Genomic DNA, 24,989 nt, shown 5'->3' with positions numbered 1-24,989 from the left:
GGGTGAGCGCTATTCCGGTCACAGCTGCTATGCTTCAGGACTCCCTCGTTGCGAGCCCGCACGAATGTATATCCTGTTTTTCTCCTGCTGGTGTGGATCGGTGAAGAAGGGGGCCGCCATATTGGCTGGACACAGCACTATCGTCCGTGTCGACATTGGACCGTATTAGTGAACCCTGCTTCTCCAGTGGTTAGTGCTGCACAGGTTGCCGATTTTGCTTGTGCCTGGAGGGTTCACCGCTGTAACAGCCTTCTGTGTCTCACAGCGCCACTTCTGCCTGCGCCTCGCACGAGGCATCAGTGACTGCACGGTTTGTGCACGTTTATGTGGACTATGGCGGCTTGCCCTTCCTTATTGCTTATAGTGACGACCCCTGCCTAGTGGATTTGCCAAGGCTCTTCTATCAGCTACACTTGCCAGGGCTTCTGTTGCCGTTTTGTGTGAGGAGCTGCACCCTGAGAGACTGATGCTGGCCCCGAAACATATGATGAAGCCCACGGGTCGGGACCTCTTTGTTGCTCTCGGCTCCCTCCATGCTGCCTGGGTGGGAGGAGCCCGAGTGCTTGGACTAAAGCTGGACGCCATTGTTGCCCCTCGGACGGGTGGGAGCCACGTTAATCCGGTGATTGTAAGCGCGGCTCGCGACACTGCGCCAACGTTCGGATCCACTGTTGCACGCCTAGGGATGATCGATTATGGGGCTCCATCAGGTGTGGTGTCCCGCACGGCCGATCACATGAGTGGCGCAGGGGGGCATGCAACTACGCCTCGGGCGGACCATTTCCACGGAACACCGACTTTGCCCATTCGAATTGCACCGCCTGTTCACCTGGCTGACATGGCCTTTGATTCTTTGTTGCCCTGGCGGAGTCGTGATCTGGAAGGCTGGCTTGGTACTTTGTTGCTGAACTCGGACAATCGTTGGTTGTTTCTTGATGGTTCCCTGCTGCAGATCTTTCGCATGGTGTTGGCGTTGCCTTGCTTTCCTGTTAACTCTGATCATTGGACATTGTGCTTTGGGGCGAATATTCGGTTGTCACGCACCAACGGGCGTGTTAAAGCGGGACAGGGTTGAATTTTTCCGTGTGATGTGGGGCGGATTCTTCGGCCAGCTACTGATGGGGAGATGCTTTATTGTTATGTCTTTCTAATGCCGTCGACGTGTATCAGTTCGTGGATCTGCGTGTTCGAGATTTGTGTTGCCTTGTGCGAGCGGGACGGGGGACGTTACATTCTCCTCCGTCTTTTCCCTTCCTTGGGGTGTAGTTTAGGGGGCGACAGACACGCTGCTAGTGGGGTTGGGTCGTAGCCATCGGCAGAGGTGTAGGGGGGTTATTTTTTATTTTTCTTTGTTATTTTCTATGACCTTCTATTCCCTTTTCCTCTCTTCATGAGTGCTGTGGCGTTATCTTCTGCTTCTTTCTTTCTTTCTTGTCTTCCCTCGCTTGGGTTTTTAGTCTGGACGGGTGGTTGTTTCTTTTCTCTTTCTTCTACATTTCGGGTTCACACAGCGGGCGACAGGCACACTGCTGAGGGGGAGGCCGTAGCCGGAGGCAGGGGTGCAGGGTGGGGGGTATTCTCTGTTTTTTCTCTCTCCCTTTTTTAGTTACTAGGGCCTCTTTTTCTCTCTTGCTTTGCTTGGGCTTCTTTTTCTGTTTTTCTTTTCTTCTTTTTGGGATTCCGAGTAGTAGATGGTTTACCGGATGTTTTTATGTTTCAGGCCAGTATGGGGGAGGTTATCATCGTGTCTCGTTTTTGGTTCAGTGGGTGTGTGCTGCATTGGAGGGCGTGATGTGCGGTTTGTTGCCTATCCTGTTTAGTGCGCGTTAATGTCTGCGCCCTGCCTGCAGCGATCCCAAATGTGTATCTCCTGGATTGCGATGTTCCCTCTCCCTGGTGCTGCTATATTGTATTATGTCGGATCCTGTTCTATTTCTGAGCCCTTTAAAAAAATGAAAACATAACCTCTTTTATCCTGGTGCCGTTCTGGTACGACAGTATCCTGGGTGTTGCTGTGGACTTTGGGAGGCGGGTAGTTTGTGTATTGATTTCTTGACTTGCATTGCCCGTCTCTGTGCTATTGACCGGATGTGTCTTTTGTTAACATGTATTTGTGTCCACTCTATTTACAATAAAGGTTTTAAACAAAAAAAAAAAAAAAAACGCAAATGGCGGCTGACAAGCAGGGGGCCTTGGAGGCGACGGCGGCGATCACGGGTTCGCAGTAGACGGAATCGGAGAGGGGTACGGAATCGGAGGACCGAAAAGGCCGATCAGACACTGAGCTTTCTGAAGCGGACAGCAGCAAAGGCCCCTCAGTCACACCTGCGACAACGGAAGGCATATTTGATGAGTGACTCTGCTATGGACACCAGGCCATCTGGGACTGCTAATACGTGTGTCTCTGTTAGGGGTTGGCAAGAGGACTAACTGTTATAGGGCACTAACATGCGGGATCTAGGGCGGGCCTGGCAAATGTCGCTCCCTGTTGGGGCCGAGACACCCCCCTACCGCCCTTAAGGCATTCTGCAGTGACTACTGCAGACTTAAGTTGTGTGCTTTATATGGTTTGGATGGGGGCTGATAGACTATTATTGGGTCCTGTTCTGGGGGGGGAGGGTTGTGGGAGTTGAGAGGGTTGTTGAATGTTGGGGAATTGCTGGTGGTGTCTGTGGAATGGAACTCCTGAGGCGGGCGGATGAAGGTGATGGGAACGTTACCTGAGTTACGATGTATTACATGGAACGTAAGGGGTTTGAACACAATGTCTAGGAGGCACAAGGTACACGCATATTTGGTGAGGACGGGGGTCCAGATCGCCTTGCTGCAAGAGACACATCTCACTAAGGTGGAGGGCCTAGCGCTTCAGCGCCAATGGAGAGGGCAGGTCTTTAGCACGGCATATTCGGCCTTTGCCAGAGGAGCGCTGATCTGGGTGAGAGCGGGAATCCCTTTCCAGGCAACGAGACATGTTTTAGACCCAGAGGGCAGGTTCGTGGCGGTGGAAGGTAAGCTATATGGGAGGGATGTGGTGCTTTGTAGCATTTACGCTCCAAATATAGAACAGGCGCGCTTTTATGAGAAGCTATCGGGGACATTGGCGCAGTATTTAGCAGGTGCTGCGATAGTGGGGGGAGACTTTAATGCGATTACAGATGTTGTTCTTGGATAGATCGCATCCTCCGCTGACAGCGTCTCCGGTTAGGAAATTGGCGAAAAGTAGATCCGATTGGCAGGACAGCTGGGGGCTGGTAGATGTATGGCGTAAGCAACATCCGCGAGATAGGGATTACTCCTTTTTCTCCGCAATGCACGACCTGCATGTTAGGATCGACACAATTCTTTGCTCTGGAGAGATAGCACAGATAGCTGCGCGTTCTGAGTTCCTCACACGCACTGTTTCGGATCATAATCCGATGCTCCTCTCGCTTACCTGGCAGCGCGCACGCTCAGCGATTCCCACCTGGCGGCTCCGGCCGGAGACGCTGGATGACCCGGTGTTTCGGGAGGAGATACGAGTGGGAATAGAACATTATTTTGAGGACAATCATGGGTCAGTGGGAACAAGGGCGTTAGAATGGGATGCCTTTAAAGTGGTGGTGAGAGGATTGTGTATTAGTAAATACTCGGGGTCAGGAAGGTGGTGCTTAATGATGTGATGAGAGCTGAAGAAGGGTTGCGAGATATGGAGAAGCGTAGGCCGGATGAGCCGGAAGTGCAGGAGCAGCTGCTAGAGGCGAGAGAGAAAGTAACAGTAGAGGTGGAGAGGCTGTGCTGCTTCGACCACAAAAATTAGTTTGGCGAAAACACATGCGGAGGGAGATAAGGTTGGAACCCTGCTGGCATGGTTGGCGAATCCTGTGCCGAAGGGCAACCCGGTCTTGTGCGTAGCGAATGAGGCAGGACAGTTGGTTTACTCTCAGGCGGAGGTGCTGGCCCGGTTTAGGAGTTATTATGAGTCATTATATAGGAGTGCACTGGAAGTGGAGGAGGCCGATATTGAGGGGTACCTGGATGAGGTCCCGCTGCCTCAACTGGAGGATGAACAGGTGAAATTACTGGATCAGGATATATCGCTAGCTGAGGTACGGGTCGCGATAAAGCAGATGGCTCGGAACAAGACTCCAGGGGTTGATGGACTACCTGTGAAATCTTATGCGCAATATATTGATGTTTTAGCACCTCGGTTGTTGGAGGTATATATGGAGGCTGGGAAGCGGGGACGCCTTCCAGCATCCATGAGTGAAGCGTTGATTATACCGCTGTTGAAGTTAGGGCATGGTCAGGAGGATGTGGCCTCTTATAGACCGTTGTCCATGTTGACGGTGGACTACAAGATTTTGAGTAAGATTTTGGCGACCCGTCTCTTGCCGTTTATGACCACGTTGGTACATAAGGACCAGGCGGGGTTTATTCCCACTCAGCACACTGCTTCGAACATCAGGAGGCTATTGCGGGTTATTGAGGGTGGTCAGCCTGACTCCGAGAGGCCTGCAGTACTGTCTGTCGACATAGAAAAGGCCTTCGACAGTTTGGAATGGCCGTTATTACATCGGGTGCTAGGAAGATTTGGATTGGGTGAGAGTTTTGTGAATTGGACAAGAGTGTTGTATGCTGCGGCAACGACTAGGGTGCGGCTGGGAGAGGTCATATCCACCCATTATCCTGTGTTGAGGGGAACGAGACAGGGTTGTTCGCTGTCCCCGCTTTTGTTTGCGCTAGCCATGGAGCCATTTGCGATTCAGGCGCTCGGGGAGGGTTTACCGAGGGCTCCTGTTGAAGGGGGCACTGCAATACGTGTCTCTATATGCGGATGACTTGCTCCTTTTTCTGGAAAACACCGAGATAGCTTTGCGAGCAGCGGAATCATTGCTTTTGAATTTTGGACGAGTGTCTGGCCTTCGGGTCAACTGGAGTAAGACGTGTCTTTTCCCGGTCCGCCCTGGATTGCGAGAAACTTTGGAGATAGGCGAGTTGAGATGGGAACCAACATGCTTTACTTATTTTGGGGTGAGGATCTACCATGAGAATGCAGACCTGCTAGACGGAAATATCGGGAGATGTATAAGCGCTTTGAGGGGATGCGTGGCGTTTTGGTCAACCCTCCCCCTGGCGGTGGTGGGGAGAGTAGCGCTGCTCAAGATGGTGGCTCTGCCCAGATTGCTTTATTTTTTTCGTACTTTACCGGTCTGGATCCCCCCGCGGGTTTTTAAGGAATTGAGGTCATTGATGGTGGGGTTTCTGTGGGGTTCCGGGAGACGGAGAGTAGCGCTGACCACATTGATGAGACCTAAACAGGAGGGCGGAATGGCGGTGCCCGATTTTGAGCTTTACTATCTGGCCGCTCAGTTGCAGGTTTTGAAGCAGGAGATTGCCGTGGAATTCAGGGGCCCGGAGCATAGGAGAGGATTAGGGATACAACGACACTTTCTGTCCTATATAGTTATGCAGCAGAGGCTCGATCTACGTGATTTTACAATGGAAGAGCGGACGCTGCGACAATGTTGGGCTAGGAGCCTGCGCAGGGCGGATGTGGTCCGGCCTTACGCGCCTGAGATTCCCCTGGGGATGCTGACGGCGCTTCCACATGGTGGGAACTGGTCTCCCCTCTTAGACTGGGAGGAATTAGGAGTCCAAATGGTAGGAGATTTGTATATGAACGGAGAGCTGCTGTCGTTCCAAGCGTTCCACGCTGCATTCGGGCTCCCAGAGGGTAGCTTCTTGCTTCACGCAGCGGTAGTGGCAGCGGTGAGGAAACATTGGGGCAGGGGACAGGCTGAACCTGAGACCACGATGGCTTGCCAGTACGTGGTGATGGCAGCGGGGACCTTCAAAGCCATTACTTGCTTACATCAGAGGATGCTGAACGAAGGGCTGAGTCCGTTGCTGGAAGTGAAATTGAAATGGGAGACGAGTGTAGGCCGTCCTATTCCTGATGCGACATGGGGCAAGATCCTTGGGTGAGCATGGAAGGGTAGTAGGAACACCCGATTTCAGCAGGTACAGTTCTTTATTTTACATCGGACTTACCTGACGCCAGGGAAGATTAAGAAATATTTCAAAGTACAAGCGGCAGCATGCCCCAGGTGTAGGGAAGAGGAGGTGGAATTGGACCACATGTTGTGGCATTGTCCGATGATGGGGAACTACTGGGAGGAAGTGGGTGCTCTTCTGACTGAATTAACAGATAGACAGCTGACCTATGACATGGCGACGTGTTTGCTGCACTGATTTCCACACACAGCCAAGAACAAGATTACCAGTAAATTCATTGACCTGGGGTTGCTGTTAGCCAAAAGGGAGATCACTTGGCACTGGAAATCAAGGGAAGGGCCATCTAGTAGCCGCTGGCGAGCGGAGTTCTGTAAATGGGCCAGCAGTGAAAGTATGATTAGCTTCCAGCAAGCCAAGCGGGGAGGAGGAGATAAGGCACTGGAATTGGGGAGAGCATGGGAGGCTCTGCTCCAAGCCTTGCTATTGCAACGAGCGGATGATGGAGAGGAATAAGTACTTACGGGCATGTGATCATCTATATGGGGAATTGTTAATGATGACCTGGCGCGCTGAGAGTTTCAGGTTTTTATGATAAAGTGCATTTAACCACACCACTGCAATTGGGGGGAGGGTACGATTGGGGTTTGTTGGGACTATCTAATGAGACAGGTTTCTGGTAAATGAAGAATTTAAGACATTTTTTCTTTGTATGATGGAAATAACCAATAAAATCTGTTTAAAAAAAATAAATAGCTAAAAGTATTAAATGTTCAGTCACTTCTTCGAAAATGTTGGTAGAATCTTCAAGCAACAGTGGAAATATCAATGCTCCTAATGTTAATGTTATGAGTGTTTCTAAAGATAATATGCAGGAAGTTGATATTAATGCTCTTACCACTCGTCCTAAAGACAAAAAAAGTTTTTGAACGCAAATTTCATCTTGGTAACAGCTCTGATTGTCCAGCTCAAGGTAAAAGATGTATCAACTGTAAAAAAAATTGGTCATTTTCTTAAAATGTGTAGAGTTCCGAAAGATAAAGGAAAAGCTAATCTAGTTTACACTGAAGAAGAAATTTGTGATGCATTGAATGTAGCTTCCTTATCTGTTCACATTAATGCTCTTGAGGGCAACAAGATTAAGGGACCCATCTGTAATCTGTTAATAGACACAATTTCTCTGAATGTTATGGAGGACTTCGGTTCACCAAACACAATTTTAGATGTAAAAACTTTTAACAACTTGTGGCATGGTATTAAATTACAACGTACTGACATTAATCTCAAAGCTTTTGGGAATACAATATAATTATGGAAGGGTATTTTCCTGATTCCATCAATTTCAAAGGTAGAATTATAAAAAAAAACAAAATATATGTGGCATTGAATGGAAGGTACATTCTAGGATGCCGTGACCAAGGTGCTTTAGGCATAATGCTGAAACCTGGTCATCTTGAACCTGTTATTCTTGGTGAGTTTCCGATATTATCTATTAGTGACAGTAAAATACAGGATCCTACTTTATGTAAATTATTTGACAAATACAAAGGAGTGTTTAGTGATAATATTGGTTTAGTAAAAATTTTTGAACATGTCATAAAGTTGAAAGAGAAGGTTTTTCCTATTGTTCAGAAAGTATGCCCCATACCTTTGTCTATTGGAGATGATCTTAAGAAACATCTTGATATGTTATGTTCTCAAGACATTATTTGTCCAATTGAGTCTTCAGAATGGGTTTCGGCTGCCGTCGTAGCTCATAAAAGTTCAGGAGAAATTTGTCTATGTGCGGATTTGAGAGTTTTAAACCGCAATATTGTCATTGATGCTCATCCTTTGCCTAAAATTCATGACATGCTGGCCATAATAGGTTGCAGTAAATTCTTTTCTACCTTTGACTTACGCTCATTGTATCACCAAATTCCTCTATCGGAGAAGTCTCAACCATTAACCACATTTGTTACACCCTTTGGTATTTACATGTATGCAAGACTCCCGTTTGGTCTAACATCAGCTGCCAGTATTTATCAAAGGCTCATGGTTAAGATTTTTGATAATTGTCCTGGAATTCAAGCTTTCCAGGATGACATCTTAGTACATTCTGAAACAATAGAGCAGCATTATATTTTGGTTGAGAAAGTTTTGAGTATCTTACAATCTGAAGGTTTAACATTAAACCTAAATAAATGTAATTTTCTAGGACAGGATGTTGATTATCTATGTCATAATCTGTCGAGTGAAGGCATCAAACCTAAATCTTCATTATTGGATGCCATTATTAATGTTCCTCCTCCGCCGGATAAGGATTCTTTGAGAGCATTTCTTGGACTTAGTAAATATTATGCTGGCTTTGTCATGGGTTATGCTTTAGTGGTTCAACCTTTAAGAAATTTGTTGAAAAAACATGCTAAATATGTATGGACAGATGAGCAACAGGAAGCTTTAAACTCTTTAAAAAAATTGATCATCAATGCTCCTGCAATCAAACCGTTCACGTATGGTGTTCAAAGCATCATAACGGTGGATGCCAGTGCCAAAGGTCTTGGTGCTGTTCTAGGTCAGATGATAAATGGGCAAGAATGTACCATAGCGTTCGCATCTCGTACGTTATCATCTGCCGAGCTTAACTATAGCACAATAGAGCGTGAAGCTTTGGCCTGCACTTGGTCTGTGGAAAAGTTCAGGATGTAGATTTGGGGTACTAAATTTCAACTATTCACAGATCATAAATCTTTAATGTATATGTTAGGTGACAGCTCTTCTAACAAGGCCTCTTCTCGTCTTGTCAGATTACTGGCAAGACTTCAACAATTCAATTTTGATTAAATATCTTCCAGGGGAATTTTTTTTTTGCTCTGACTGTCTCTCATGCATTCCTCTTCCCAGTCAACAATCTGTTAATCCTGATGATGAATTTGAATGTATATTCTCAATCGATGATGCTGTCCAAGATTTCAAAATTACACATGATGAATGGGTTCGCAAATTTGATCAAGATGTTTGTTTGGGTAATGTCAAGACATTTTTTGTGCAAGGATGGCCTATGGATAGGAGTTTATCTTTAGAGGAAAGAAAGTTTGCGGAGGTTGCTTCTGAGTTGTCATGTTCTAATAATATTTTGATGCGCCAAGATAAGTTTATTCCTCCGAGAGGTATTAGAGATCACATTATTTCCCTAGCTCATGAGGGGCATCCAGGTACCAATGCAACAGTGATTAAAATAAAACAAACTTATTGGTGGCCAGGAGGTGACAATCAAGTAAAAATTCATGTCAATCAATGTCTTCAATGTCTTTGTTCGGACAAACATTGGAAGTCATCTAATTCGCCTCTTTGTCCTGTTGAATGGCCTACGAGAGCCTGGAAAAAAATTGGTTTGGATTTTTCGGGTCCATTTTCAGTTTTTGATTAAAAAAAGAAATACTTGATTGTTGCAATTGATTATTTCTCAAAATGGATATATTTTGCTTTTCTTAAATCTGCTGATGCTAAATCTGTGATTTTATTTTTCTAACGTTTAGGGGTCCATTATGATGAGTCCGCCCGCCATCACATCGGGACTCGGGACCGCCCGCCTTAAGGGCGGGAGTCCCGACCAGGGCATTAGGATGCGCCCCCCACACAGGCGGGCGCATCCTGTATGGGTGCTATTGCGGCGGGCGGAGCAGAAATCTCCGCCCGCTGCCATGTGTAAAGTGCACGTTGTGCATTTCAATGCACAACATGACAGGCACCGCGAGGTGCCTGTTATGTTGTGCATTGAAATGCAGGGGGGTACCATAGGTACCCCCCATGTGCACCCCCCACCCCCACGGAGTCCCTGGGGGCCCGCAACGGGCCCCTGCAGGGGGACTCCGCCTGCCTTTCCGTGGCGGCAATGAGGCGTGCCAGAATGCGCATTGTAATATGGCTGGCGGTGTCTAACAGACACCGCCACCATATTAAACATATTCCGCCCCGGCCGCAAGGCCACCGGGGCGGAAAACAGGCGGGCGGTGATTTTCACCGCTGCGGTCCCCCCCCGCCATCCTAATATGGCTGGGGGGATTTGGCAATGGATGTCGGGCGGATTGCCTCCGCCAGGCCGGCGGTGGCTACCGCCAGCCTGGCGGAGGCAATCCGCCCGACATCATAATGGACCCCTTATTTTATACAGAAGGTACACCTGATGAGCTAATTACTGACAATGGGTCACACTTTGTAGCTCGTGTCGTAGACATGTTTTTAAATAAATTGGACATTAAACACACGTTAGGCCCTTTGTACAGCCCTTCTTCGAATGGTCTTGTGGAACGCGCTAACCGTTTGTTAAAAGAAGCTGTACAAACTGCTGTAGCTAATGGATTGAATATTCCTTCATTTTTGTTTCACAAAATCTGGAATTACAATTGTACACCACATAGTACAACAGGTGTTTCACCTTTTATTTTGTTGAGAGGTCGTACTCCAACATCTAAACTCAATCCTACTTGGTTAATTGAGAATTCAAGTCACAACTCTGTGGATGTAAACAAAGTTAGGGATTTCGTTATGAAAAAACAAGAATGTTACAAGCAAAATTTTGATAAACGCATGCATGTCACAGACAAACCTTTATTTCCAGGTGATTGGGTTATTATTAGAAAACCTGTGAAAGTTTCTAAAGGTCAATCAAAATTTTCTTCACCTGTTCAAGTTATTAGGGTAGCCCGCATGGCGGTACTTCTGCAGGACAGAGGTTGGTGGAACAAGAATGCTCTTATAAAGATTACTGACAAACAAGCTGACATAATTTGTAAGAATAAACAAGTTTATAGTGGTTATGACAACTCTAATTCAGACTGGTTTGGTGTTGCTGACAACATTGTTTTAACTATTGCTCATAACTCAAGTTGTCACTCACAACCTGCCATTACTTCCACTTCTTCATCTGGCGAAGGTGACTCTAATGCGATTCCGGGTCATTCTGTTTCTCATTCTTTTGCTTTTCATGGAGGAGAAGGAGATGGTAGAGGTAGAAGTAGAATGAACGGTCTTGCTAGAGTTAGAAATGCTCCACTTCGTTTTCGTGATTACATCATGAATTAATGTATTATTGTTGTATATAGTATTTTACTTTTCTTCATTTTCCTGATAAAAAGGGGGATGTGTAGAATGTATATTTACTAGTCTTTTAGTGTTTAATACGTTTTTAAGGAATGTTACTTTTGTAAAGTTCTTATGTGGTCATGTGCATTCTAGAATGTAATTTCTAAAAGGCATTTGGTACACTGGAAGTCCATGAAGCAAGTCGTGGTTGCCTTTACTAGAATTAACTATCTTCATTCAACTCATCTGGTTCCTGTTTCCTTTTGTGGATTCAACTAATTTACATGAGAGCTTACTACATACTGTCGTGCCCTGGAGAGTGGTCACTAGGACCCTGCAGCACGAGTGTGGGAGGGGGCCGACACCGGACACCAGTTCCCGTCAGGGAAAGGAAGTCGGGCAGACGACGATGACCAGGGACAGAGAAGGACGTTGTGCATGACGCTGTAAGAATAAGAAGAATAAAGATTACCTTACTGATTGTCGGTTTCCTGTTGTGATTGCTGTGCAAGGACACGACATCTGGCGACGAAGGTGGGATGAAAACACCACGCGTGTCCGGCACCCGACCGACAAAGAAAGCGACACCAGGAGCCCACCCTGGGTCGGATGAGGAAGAAGTCACAGCACGAGAGCCCACCACAGCCGTGACAACAGCGCAGAGCAAGATCCGAGCTGACTGGCAGGAGCAGCGCTGGTAAGAGATACGATCTGCAGAACGCACGTGAGAAAGTAAAATAACGCGCGAACTCTCGCGAGAGCGGACATTTTAGGGTCAGGCGCAACAGCCAATCAGCGTCGACAACAAGGGGCGGCCATCTTAAGGTCAGGCAGCACCGAGATTGGCTCCGAAATTGCGCGAGATTTCGGCGGCCATCTTGGAAGCAGGCAAAAAGGACCAATAGCAGGGCACAAAGAAGCGGTGGCCATCTTAAGAACAGGCAAAACGAAGAAAAAACTAAAGAAAGTGCCGAGAAGAGCCCTAGATACAAAGAAAAAGGCATAAGAAGCACAGGACAAGAGAGAAAGTGAACAAAAACAAAGAAATGAAATCAAAATAAAAGAAATAACAAGAAGGAAAGACAGCAGAAAAGGAAAGTGCCAAGAAGAGCACTAGGTTAAAAAAAAGAAGAAGCACAAGGCAGTGCAAACAAAAGGAGAAAGGAACAAATAAAGAAAAAGATAGTAGAATAAAAGAAAATAAGAGAAGAAAAGACAGCAGAAAAGGAAGGTGCCGATAAGAGCACAAGAGAAAAAACAAAAACCAAACAAAAAAAACAAGCACAAGACACTGCAAGCAACAGCAGGAGGCAAGAAAAGTGTAGAAGGGCTGCCAGGAAAAGATGACTGAAGAAAGGAGAGAAAAGCAAAGCGCCCAATACCGCAGACCTCTCCCATTCACTCTATCAGAACTGCAAGTAGGGATCAGATGGGAGCGAGGGATCAAAAAGTTTGAGCAGTACATGCGAGCCACGGATGTAACAGAGGCCAAACAACTGGATCTGTTCCTAAATCTGGTAGGTGATGAAGTGGATGACCTACTAGTAACGCTACCAGAAGATGAGACGTCGACATACAAAGGACTAATAAAATGCCTCTCGAGTAAATTTGATCCACAGAGAAATGTTGACTTTGAGGGATATACGTTCACAATAGCATTTCAACACACGGACGAATAGCTGGACGAATTCGCGATGCCACTGCGCAAGCTAGTGACACACTGCGAATTCGACAAGTACGACAACCAACAAGTGATTCGCCTGCGCATCATTGAAGGATGTCGTGACACGGACTTCCGTGCAAGAATCCTTAAGGAACCAACCTCACTAGAGAAGAACCTGTCATTGGCAAGAGCAGAGGCAAGAGCGACGGTGCAAGCGAAGCAATTGGAGCTAGGAAAAGAACGGCCAATAGAACAGGCACACCGCATGGCAGAGAACAACCGCACAAGCAGTTGGAAAAAAGGGCACAATGAACAGGCGACAAAGAAGCAACCTGACTCAACCTGCTACAGATGTTGGCTGGAATTCCCACATAAAGGCGCGTTCCCGGCGATGGGCCAAACATGCAGGAAATGCAACAGGAGCAACCATTTTGCAAGCGCATGCCTGGGACTACAGTTCAGAAGCAACAGAGGAAGACCGGGAAGACTGAGGATGACGACGAGCAGACACGTCAGACATGTAGAAACAACAAACAGAAGCTCTTCGCTAGAGTCAGGAGAAGAGGAAGAAGAACAAATGGTAGAACGACTGTACCTAATATCCGACACTGCTACCATGCATACCAATGAGGGCATAAATAGAGAAAGTATCCACCTGGTGAACAAAGATAACATCAAGAAGACGGAGACCGTGACCATAGAAGTGGGACCACACAAAACACGTTTTGTGCGGATGTATGACATTACAACGCATGCATTTACATCGCATGCCTTTACAACGTAAGTATTACAACGCAGTCCATTACAACGCATAGTGCTTTTGGGCGCTGGGTAGTGATTAGTTTAATTTACTATTCCATCTCCAGTCCCCGTGGACACTAGGGAAGGTTATTGGATAGTAAATTAACCTATTCCCTATCCTAGAGTGCCCCCCAGAGCAATGCGTTGTAATAGTTTGCGTTGTAATGGTTGCGTTGTAAAGGCTCTGCGATGTAAAAGTTGCGTTGTAAGTGTTGTTCACCGTTTCGTGCTCGACAGCGCAGCAACATGTAATATCATGTGTGTATCGGAGTATGAGAAGATGGAAGTAAAACCAGTGTTGATGCCATCAAAAGTTGAGGTATTCACGTGGGGGTCAAGCAAACCAGTGATGAACATGGGAACCTTCACAGAAAATCTGAAATACAAAGGCCAAATGCTGAAAGAAGAAATACACGTGTTGAAAGGTGACCTTCCGGCACCGTGCCTATTGAGCAATGTTACAGCGCAGGTAATGGGCCTTCTCGAAATGACATACAACATGTCAGAGAAGAAAAGTATCCTGCATGAATATCCCAAACTGCTCCAAGGACTAGGGAAGCTAAAGGGACGACAAATAACACTGCACATCAATGAAGCAGTAAAACCAGTAGCTCAACATCACCGGCGAGTACCAATACATCTACAACCGCAGGTAGAGGAAGAGATTGAAGCGCTGCTAAAGCAGGACATCATAGAGCCAGCCAAAGGACCGACACCATGGGTGTCACCAATAGTGGCAGTGCAAAAGAAGAACACGTCCAAGATTCGCATCTGTGTCGACATGAGGATACCAAACACAGCAATTGAACGTGAAAGACACCCTGGACCTCACCTCAATTATATGATCAGTTGCCTAACAGGTACAAGACGTTTCTACAAACTAGACCTGTGCAAGGGATACCATCAGCTGAAGCTCGACCCTCAGTCCAGATATATCACAACATTTTCCACGCACTTAGGTCTCTTCCGATACAAACGTCTGAGTTTCGGAATATCATCGGCTGCTGAAATATTTCAAGAGACAATCAGGCAAATAATAAGGCCAATGAAAAACAGTCTGAACTACAGTGCGACATTCTGGTGTTCAGCAAGTCGGATGATGAACATGACAGAGCACTGCAAGATGTATGCTCCCAGCTGGAGCAGGCAGGGCTGACGCTAAATGAGGACAAGTGCGAACTGGGGAGAGACGAACTGGTGTTCTTTGGACACATTTTCTCTAAAAAAGGAATGCGACTAGATCGCAGCAAAGTGGACACACTAGAAAAAGCAAAACATCCATTTGACATGGCAGAGGTAAGGTCATTCCTCGGCCTCGCTAGCTACTGTGCAAGATACATAAAGGACTTTGCCACGGCGAGCACGCCACTGAGAGAACTAACTAAGCAAGGCCAGACCTTCGTACGGACCGAAGAATGCGGAAAAGCATTTGAATAGATCAGGCACGCAGTGACAGCAGTAGATCACCTTGCATACTTTGATCCGTTGCTGTGCACCGAACTAACGGTAGACGCCAGCCCAGTGGGGTTGGGTGCAATACTAGCACAACATCGACCAGGCAAGGAGTCACCAAGGTGTATAGTAGCATCCGGAAGCAAGAGCCTGTCTGACATCAAAAATGCATACTCTCAGCCGGAGAAAGAGAGTCTGGCAGTAGTATGGGCATGCGAGCACTATCACATGTTCATATACAGGAAACCTTTCACGATAATAACAGATCACCCAGCACTGATAACGATCTATGGAAATCCTAACGCAAAGATACCGCCCCAAATAGAGAGGTGGGGAGTACGACTAATGGATTACAACTTCAAGATCATACACAAACCAGTAAAGGAACACAACCCGGCGGACTACATGTCAAGACATCCTCAACCACACGCACCTGAGAAAACATCAATGGCGGAAGAATACCTGAACATTATACTGACACACAACACTCCAGCATCGATAAAGATGGAGGACTTGGAGAAAGAAACTAAACGGGATCCCACAATGCAAGCGATCAAGAAGGTGACAAGACAACAGAGGTGGAGACATGTCAACAACAACAGTATCATGGAAGAAGGAGTAATAAAGGAGGAAATGTTGGCTTTCAAAAAGATCCATGAAGAGCTCTCAGAGACCAAGAATGGCATCACGATGAGAGGAACAAGAATAGTAATGCCCAGAGCACTGAGGAAACAGACGGTAGATCTGGCACATGAATCACACAGAGGCATGGTAGCAACAAAGAAAATGCTGCAGGAAAAAGTGTGGTTCCCGGGACTAGACAACATGGTTGAGGCCGCGATCACGCACTGCCATGTCTGCCAAGTGACAGGGCAGCAGTCCAAGCCGGAACCGCTAAAAATGTCAGAACTACCGAAGGCGGTGTGGACCGAATTGGCAGCCGACTTCTATGGCCCCCTGGAGACAGGAAACTATCTGTTAGTGATAATAGACAAATTCTCCAGATTTCCCATCGTACGGCAAGTGGCGTCAACGTCAGCAAACACGACGCTGCCAGTCATGGATGAATGTCTTTGCAGCATGGGGATCTCCATAAACTCTAAAGACTGACAATGGCCCGCCCTTCTCAGGAGAGGAGTTCAGAAAGTTCATGGACTACCTAGGGATCCGCCACCGGAAAATAACGCCCCTGTGGCCACAAGCGAATGGGATGGCAGAAAGGTTCATGGGAACGATCAAGAAGGCTGTACAACGAGCTAAGATAACTCAGATATCGATAGGGCAGGCCCTATGTCAGATACTAAGGGACTACAGAAACACTTCTCACAGCTCTACAGGGCGGTGCCCTGCTGAGCTCGTGCTAGGCCGCCTGAGCAGGAGAAGGATACCGCAGGTGGAAGAGACGTCAGAAAAAGAGCGAAGCAACATAGCTGCAAAAGACAAGGAAGCAAAGGCGAACATGAAAGCATACGCTGATGCCAGGAGACACGCCACTCCGGCACAATTAAAAGAAGGAGACACGGTGGTGGTACGGCAAAGACAGATGAGGAAGTCAGACAGCCCGTTCTCAAAGGATATGCTGATGGTGACTGAAGTGAAAGGGCCCATGATAACAGCATCAGCAGGACGTTACCACATCACACGAAACAGCTCGCATTTCAAGGAAGTGAAGTTCGAAGAAGAAGAGGAGCAGGTATCAGTGCAAGATGAAACCAGACAAGATGAAAGTCCACGAATGGAGGAAAGAGAGACACGGCCGAGAAGGGAATGAAGAGATGTAATGGGAAGGTTCACCTGGAGGATCTCTCCCTCTCTCTCTCTCTCCCTTCCACATGTTCTCTATCAGTGAAATGAGGTAATGTCAAGAAATGAGTGTGGAAGGGAGCCGACACCGGACACCAGTTCCGGTCAGGGAAAGGAAGTCGGGCAGACGACGATGAACAGGGACAGAGAAGGACATTGTGCTTGACGCTGTAAGAATAAGAAGAATAAAGACTTACTGATTGGCCTTTTCCTGTTGTGATTGCTGTGCAAGGACACAACACATACTCTCCATGTTGCTTCTCACATATACATTACTTCCCCACCTGCTCATGTAACTTTTTTGTTTTTCAACCAATTCAACTCAGACCAGTAAAAAAATAAAGAAAAAAAGCTTGCATCATTTCGTAGGCATAGGTATGCTTGGTGAGCGTGCCTACAAAATAACACAGCAGGATGCGTAGGCTTTTATCCCCTATTAGTCGTGCTGCACAGCATGAAGGCTGCATGCCTAAAATCACTGGCAAAACCAATATGTCCCTAACGCAAGACACATAGGCTTTGCAGATGTTTGTTTTGATCCCTGCTTTCTCCCTTTGTCACAATTTTTCCGTCTTTCTGTTCCCTATAGCTGACAATTTTCCCAGACACAGGCGTGACTAGTTAACCCAGTCCCGGATTATTTCTTAGAATTCTAGAGTTTGCAGTTCTGGTATGATATAGTGTAGGTGGCAGTGGCAAAATAGTATCCCGTCCTCTGTCGCCACTGTAAAGAAGAGGCGCAGAAGAAATGATGGTTTACACCCGAAGTATTTATTATGGGGTACAGCTGGCACAGCCACAGCACAGATAGTAACTGCCACAAAGAGAACAGCAGGGCATGAGCACTCCAGATGACATCACAGTCTTATCATGATTCTCTACCAGCATCATCACATCACCACATATAGGGTACGTAGTCCTGGCTACTTACTGGCCAACCAGTCACGCATGGACCTGGAAAACTTGACAGCTGAGCCACCTTCTTTCGCTTTTTGCATTTTTCTCTCTTGCTGTGTGTGCATCAAGATATTTTGATGAAATATGAGTGTCAGTGGGCCCCACCGGCTCAAATTAAGCATTGCCTGTCCGGCTCAGTTGTGAACAGGTCGTGACAAGCTCCAACCACTGCTCGCTGTCATCACCTGAAATGGTATGTCGCGCTGCTCTTTCCCCTATTCCTTCATTCCCTCTAGCTTTCTTCCTATTCTCTCTCCCTCTAGTGTAGCGGGTGGCAGCGGACAAGCACGCCTAACCAGAACAACCCCACTCACAGCTCATACTCAAAGCTGTGGGGGTGCCTGCTGACAGTACGAGAACAGACCGGTGTTGTGTAATGTGTGGTATCCCCTCGGGATCGTGTATCCCCTTGCTTCGGCAGATTCCAGACGTCCTGCCTATTGGACATCTCGGACCAGCCCACAAGCAGTCCCGCCCACCTCAGGAGAAGGCAGCCTCGGCTTCCACAGGCAGAAGCAGCAGCGCACCGAGCCGAGCAGCTGTCGGCAATGAAAGCATCTATCTGCTTTACACGCTTACTGGGACACTCGAAAAGTGTGTCAATATACAACTTAACTTTTTCATTTCTTTACTCTGCCGTGACCTCTGACTATTTGAACGGACACCCTCGAGATATTAACTACATGTAAAACAAAGGACAAAAATAACAGGATATCTCGAATGCAAAACGAAACGACCATTACTTTCTGGAAATGGAATTAAATCAACATGAGTTAAGCATAATTAAAAGGGAGATGAAAGTTTCACAGTAATGGAAAAAGCACGGAAATAATACAAACATTAAACAGGGCACAAGGAATAATTTCAGGATTGGAAAAGAACAGACATGACAGGAAAAAAGAGAAAAAAACAATGTTTGCTTTTTAATTAAAAAAAAATACACTGGGGCAAATTTATAATAAGTGGCGCATCCCTGCATATCAGCAGGGATGCGTCACTTATTGTGCGCCTTGCCTCCGCCACCAGTGATGCGCCGCATTTACAATGTGGCGCACCAATGGGCAAAAACGGCACAGATGCGTGATGCATCTGTGCCGTAAAAGCGGCGCATTGCTGGAGTTGCATTGCAAGCGCGACGCAGCTCCAGCAAGGCTCTGGGGGGCCCTATCTTGTTCTTTCTGCGTCAATCCTTATGCCTGATTCAAGCAGGCCCAGGGTTTTGACGCAGCAAGGGCCCCAAAGTGACTGAGTGAAATCTTGTAGATTTCACTCAGCCACTTTGAGGAGGCGTTCCTGCGCCGGAACGCCACCCCCCTGCGCAGGTACGCCTCCTTCTGGCGCAGGGCTTTACAACGTGACGCAACTCCCAGATGCGTCACGTTGTAAGTACCCCGCCTCATGCCGTTTCTTTTGCGCCACCACTGTGTCACAAAAGTGACGCAACTTTGGCGTAAAAGGGGCGCAAAGGGCTTGTAAATCTTCCCCAAAAAGCCTTAAAGATAATACATGGAAAGAAGAGCCTGTGCATTAGCTGGACCTTGAAAATATTTGTATTAACATTTGTAAGCTTTGACATTAATAGGTCATATGACAGCCCTGCACTGAGAGGTACTTCTTAAAAGTGATAGTTCCTTTAACATGGATTTAGAACCATTTCTCTGCGCCCTTAAACTAGTGACAGTGCCATTAGTAAAATAGGAGGCAGGGTAGTTTTTATTTGAACCCTATCTGTGTCCCAGATCACTATCAAGCAGCATTATGATCTATTAAATCAATCACAGTAGGCTTTTGTGCAGCTGGTATTAGGAAATCACATATTTGAAAGTCCTATGCCTAAGGTCAGAACATTTAAGCAGGGAAGCCGTGATTTATCCAGGCTTTCTGGTTACACTTTGTGAAAATCAGTCACTAAATGGATATGATTTTGTCCCCTTATTGCGTCAAGGCTTTGTTTTGACCTCTTTATTTATTTATTTATTTATTTATCTGCAATTTTTATATAACGCAAACTCAACCCTTAAGATACTGGAGCGCTTTATATCAGCAATATTTACATTAAACATGGTCACGTTTCTTTTGGCATGGGTAGGTAAAGTGATTTGCCTAGAATCCCAGAACATTGAGCAGATGTTGAGACTTGAACCTGGTTACTCAGTTCCAATGCTGACAGCTCTGGCAGTAAATGTCAGGGTAGGAGATAGACAAGCAGAAGGGAAGAGCTTTTGGTGCCTGCTGCCTGTGTCCTGGGTCACACATAGCTGCCAAGGTTTCAGATTGCGTATGTGCGACATTTTCATAATATCAGTGTAATTATGAGTGACATTCAACGACCATGAGTGACACTTTCTCGCGAGCAAGATCAAGCAATTAAGATGAGGGAAACATATATAAATATCAGAATCACATCAAAGGGCCTGCCTTGGTTCCGGAGGTCGGCACTGCTGGTACTAGCGGACTGCTCTGCTACTTGAGGACCTTGCTTCCCAGAGGACTTCCCTGCTGCTAGAGGCCTACCCTGATGCTTGAAGGAGAACTGGGCCATCTCCATGAATGCAGGACCACCAAATATGAGTGCAAGGGATAGTTGGTTAGCCTTCTGTGTGAGCTACAGGGGCATAACACGCTCCAGAGACCTTGAAATCTACATCACATCTCTGCTGGAGTGAGTGTTAATCCCCCCCCCCCACCACCAAATGGTGTCTTCCAGGGCTTGCACTCTTGGAAGTGGTATTAGAGGTCCTGCTCCTGCCTTGCCCTAAACGTGGGACTTCTAAAAAGTTTCACTGAAAGTACTAGCAGAACTGACAGAAGACTAGGAGCTACCTGACCGTGGATCCACCCAAGGTGAATTACCAGTTGGTCTGACTGTGCAGTAGTTCCTGCTACGTTATTCTATGAAGCAGCAAATCCTGCTCACCAGGACAGTGTCTGGTTTCATGGAGCCCTCTTCTGCTACAGTTTGTAGCTCTGTCACACTGGAGGTTTCTCTCTTCCAAAATATTGTCTAAGTCTGAAGGTAAACATTTTCACTGGGCTTGATGGTGACCAGCTCCCCATTGATGACGACTGTAGGAAGCTGGTCCTGTATATATTCTACCAAAGTGAGGTATAGTGTGCACAGAGTCCAGTTGATCTCCAAAGGTAGGCAGAGGTAAAAGTAGATAGTACCTTACTCTCTATTTGTGGTTGTTTTGTCGAGCAGTAAGGCTTTATCAGAGGGTAGTGCTAAGAATATATTAGACACACTCAGGCAAGGAATGATTTCACACACTCAAGGACTGAACTCAGACCAATTTATTTGTATAAAAATATTATTTAGTTGTAGTTTATTTTTCTAGAGCCAAGCCAGGCCTGGTACAGGTTTGTATAGCAATACTTTGTAGCAATATATGAAATCAAATGACAGTTCAAATGCAGTGAATTAATATACAGTCAGATTACTTTGTAATGAATTTTCCTACTCATTCAGGTATCGCAAGATACCAGGCTGGTACATTTCCTATGGGAAGGAAGAACATGGTCAATGTTTCTGCAAATTTGTTTCAGTTTTTATAATGTACTCATGAGCAAATATTTAGTTCTCTGAAAGCAGAACTGGGGTTTACGGCTCCGTGGGTAAGAGTAGGTTCACAGGGCGGCAGCAATTTGCACCACCAGCGGCACAGAGGCGACCAGGTGTGGAGTGCCGGGTCCGTATGCTAGCCAATGGACTAGCATGGCTGTGGGAGTGGGGGACTGCGGAAAGCAGGCCACCAAGTTGGATAAACAAGGACTCCTGGGGTTAGGAACAGCCCGGAGGCCAAATGGCCCACACAAGAACTACAATACCAGCAGCACAGAGGCGGCTGGGTGTAGGATGCAGTCCTGGCTGTGGTTGCAGGCATCGGTCAAGGATTCCTCCGAATCGGTCAGTGGCTGTAGGCAAATTAGATCTTTAGGAGTTGCTGCTTTCGGGCCTGCTTCGTTCGATAATGGAATCAGCCAGACGGTTACAGTTGGTTCCTCTGGACTTCTTCGGCTCAGAGTCGTTCGGGGTGTTTGCCTTCGGTTGTGGTTGAGTGGAGATCTTCAGTTGACGACTGCATGTTGGTTTGTAGGAGCTTGCTTGTCGGGGTCACTCTGATCCAGGCTTGAATCACGGGTAGGACCTCCTTGAGAATATGATTAACTCCTGCTCGGGCTCGGGTTGTCAGGTACGGAGTGGAGGTGACCCACGGAGTCAGCCAGAGTCGATGTTGGTTTGGCTTGAGCAAGTCCAATGCTCACGGTTGACAAACGTCAACAATATTGGTCAAATAGGCAAGTTCGGACTTTTTCAAATACATCTGAATCTGACGAAGGTGGGTCCACCTCCAATGAAAATCCCTCGGATAGAAGGAACAACTTCGACGGTCCTCAAAGATCCCATCATTTTTTAGGGAACCGCCGAGGGACGAATCGTGTTCGATTCAGACCATCGGAAAGGGGACGCTTCCAGAATACAGGTTTTCATCAGACGGAGAACCAGCCACGCTTTCTGGAGACAAGACAAAATCGGTACTGGAGAAATTAGAGACACCTACTAATCAGTCTCTGATCCCTATTTTTAATCTGTCAAAAAAACCTCTAAAAGACAGTACAGTAGCAGTTCTATCTCGTGGATTATCCTTTGTCCCGAGTGCCCCTTTCAATGCATTCGAACTTAACAAGGATATACAAGCCTTTTTTCGAAAAGTCCGCCTTAAAAAGTTTTTTATGGGAAGAGAATTTGAAGGAGAGAATAATATATCTGGTTTCCGACCTTCTTCAGTCTTTATGCCCACCATTGAGCAAGTTGGGCCTGAGGTGGAAATATTTGAGAAAAGCGTCTGCTCTAAAATTTCTAAACTTACCAAGTTCGTTCCTAAGCCACCTTACAATCTCAATTACGATGAGTATCAGGCCCTTAAGCAATTGTCGACTGATCGCACCCTTATTGTGAAACCGAGCGACAAAGGGGGCGGTATCACTGTTCTAGATAGTGATTACTACAAGGAACAGATCTTGCTCATGCTCAGTAACCAAGAACACTACCTTAGAGTGGCTAACTACCCGTCCAAAAGAATTATGACTGAGATTTCTAATGTTACATATAGTGCCTTACAACGTGGGTCTATTTGCAAACAGGAATTTGATTTTCTGAATAAATCCTTTTTCAAAATACCAGTCCTTTATGGACTTCCTAAAATGCATAAAAGCCTTACATGTCCACCTTTTAGGCCTATCGTTTCGACCATTGGGTCCCTTACCGAACCGCTTTCGAAATTTGTAGACTCTTGTCTTTCTCCAATTGTAAGTGGCCTCCCTGCATTTGTCCGTGACACCGGACATCTCATTACTAAAATTGACGGACTTGAATTCAATACTGACTCCGACTTACTTGTCTCTATGGATATTGAGGCACTATACTCGAATATCCCCCAAGAGGGTGCCCTTCAAGCTGTCAAGAAAATTCTCAGAGACTCTGATTGTCCTTCTGAGAAACTGTTTGTCCTCGAATGCCTAGGTATTGTGCTAAAGGAGAACTATTTTGAATTTGACAAGTCCATCTATAAACAAGTTCTTGGCATCAGTATGGGGGCGGCATGTGCTCCGAACGTGGCCAATTCCTATATGGGGGTTTTTGAGGAGAAACACATCTACAATGAGATGGCCCCGTTTTTTGAAAACGTCACGAACTATAACCGGTTCATAGACGATATCTTCTTCATTTGGCGGGGGACACGAGACCAACTTGATGAATTTATCCTATGGATATGATTAACTCCTGCTCGGGCTCGGGTTGTCAGGTACGGAGTCAGCCAGAGTCGATGTTGGTTTGGCTTGAGCAAGTCCAATGCTCACGGTTGACAAACGTCCTTTTAGGATTTGAAGGCAAGGCAAGTTCTCTGGGTTTTTGAGCACTGCTGACTGCAGGACACACCGAAGTTCGTTTGGAAGAGTCTGAGGTTGGGAAAGGCCGGTAGGGCTGGGGCCAAGTCAGTAGTTGTCCTCCTCGTCGCATGACTTTTCGGTCCTTTTTCTTTTCTCCTATTCGGCTCTGGTCTGAGGAGGCAAAGTTTGGGGTTGCCCCTAAATGCTAAATTTTGGGTGTTACTGATAGGGACAGGTCGGGCCAATGAGCCCATTCCTTGGGGTGGGTACACCCCCTATTGTGCCACCCCCCAGTGGGAGTGGGACCTAGGCCTCTTTCTGGTTGGTGGGGTCCCCCCATCTGCAAGATGGTGGGGACTGAAAGTTGTGCTTCACCTCGCCTCCCCCCCAAGGGTTGGCGTTGGCAAAGGTGGTCACACCTCTGTTCCTGTTTTGGTTTTCCTGCCAACTCTCCTGCACAGAGTGGGGGTCAGAACGGATGGGGGCCATTTGCTGAAAGCAGCAAATGGCTGGGGTAGCCCACCAAAGGCGGCAGGCCTTTGAAGATTCCCCTTTGTGGACCCAGCCCTTCCTTGGGGTAGGAGCTTGGCACCTCGCCCGAGGATGGCTTGTTTCAGGACCCAGAGAGTGGCAGGCTCTTGACCCAGGGGTCCAGAAACATGTCTGGTGGTGGCAGCTTGCAAGCAGCCACTCAGCCAGGACACTAGAGTTAAGTTGTTTTTAGGGGCCACCTCTAAGATGCCTTCTGAGTGCATTTCTCATTAAATCCTACACTGTCATCATTGTGGGTTTAATGTGCTGAGAAGTTTGATACCCAATTTCCCAATTTTCAGTAAGGCCATTATGGCGCTGTGGAGTTTGTAATGACGACCTCCCATACCATATACACTTAATGGCATTACTGCACTTACAATGTCCAAGAATGGACTTGGACACTGTAGGGGTACAGGGCTCATGAGCACTTACCCTTACCACTGGCACAGTGCACCCAGCTAGAGGGGTGGCTTTGCTGGGCCGTGGTTTGTAGGCATGGCTCACAGGGATGTGGGCCATGCCAACTCTTCTCTTTTGCTCTGCACCAAAACACACAACCTGCAATGGCACTGTCAGAGTGTAAAGGCACAGGGCCTCTAATGGTGGCACAATAGGTGCTGCAGCCTACAGAGGCTTTCCCTGGTCACAGTATCCTTGGTACCTTGAGTGCCTTTTACAAGGGACCTACATGTGGCCAGAGAGTTGTCAATTGGGTTTGGTGACATTATATTTTAGGGAAATAACATAAGCCCTGGGTATCTTTATAAGTTATCAATGGAGGAACAGGTGAAGAAGTTGTCAGGCACTTGTTTCGGAACAATGCGGATGCTTA

The sequence above is a fragment of the Lissotriton helveticus genome, chromosome 5_1, assembly GCF_964261635.1.
Source record: "Lissotriton helveticus chromosome 5_1, aLisHel1.1, whole genome shotgun sequence".
Lineage (NCBI taxonomy): Eukaryota > Metazoa > Chordata > Amphibia > Caudata > Salamandridae > Lissotriton > Lissotriton helveticus.
This window is presented reverse-complemented; position numbering follows the sequence as displayed.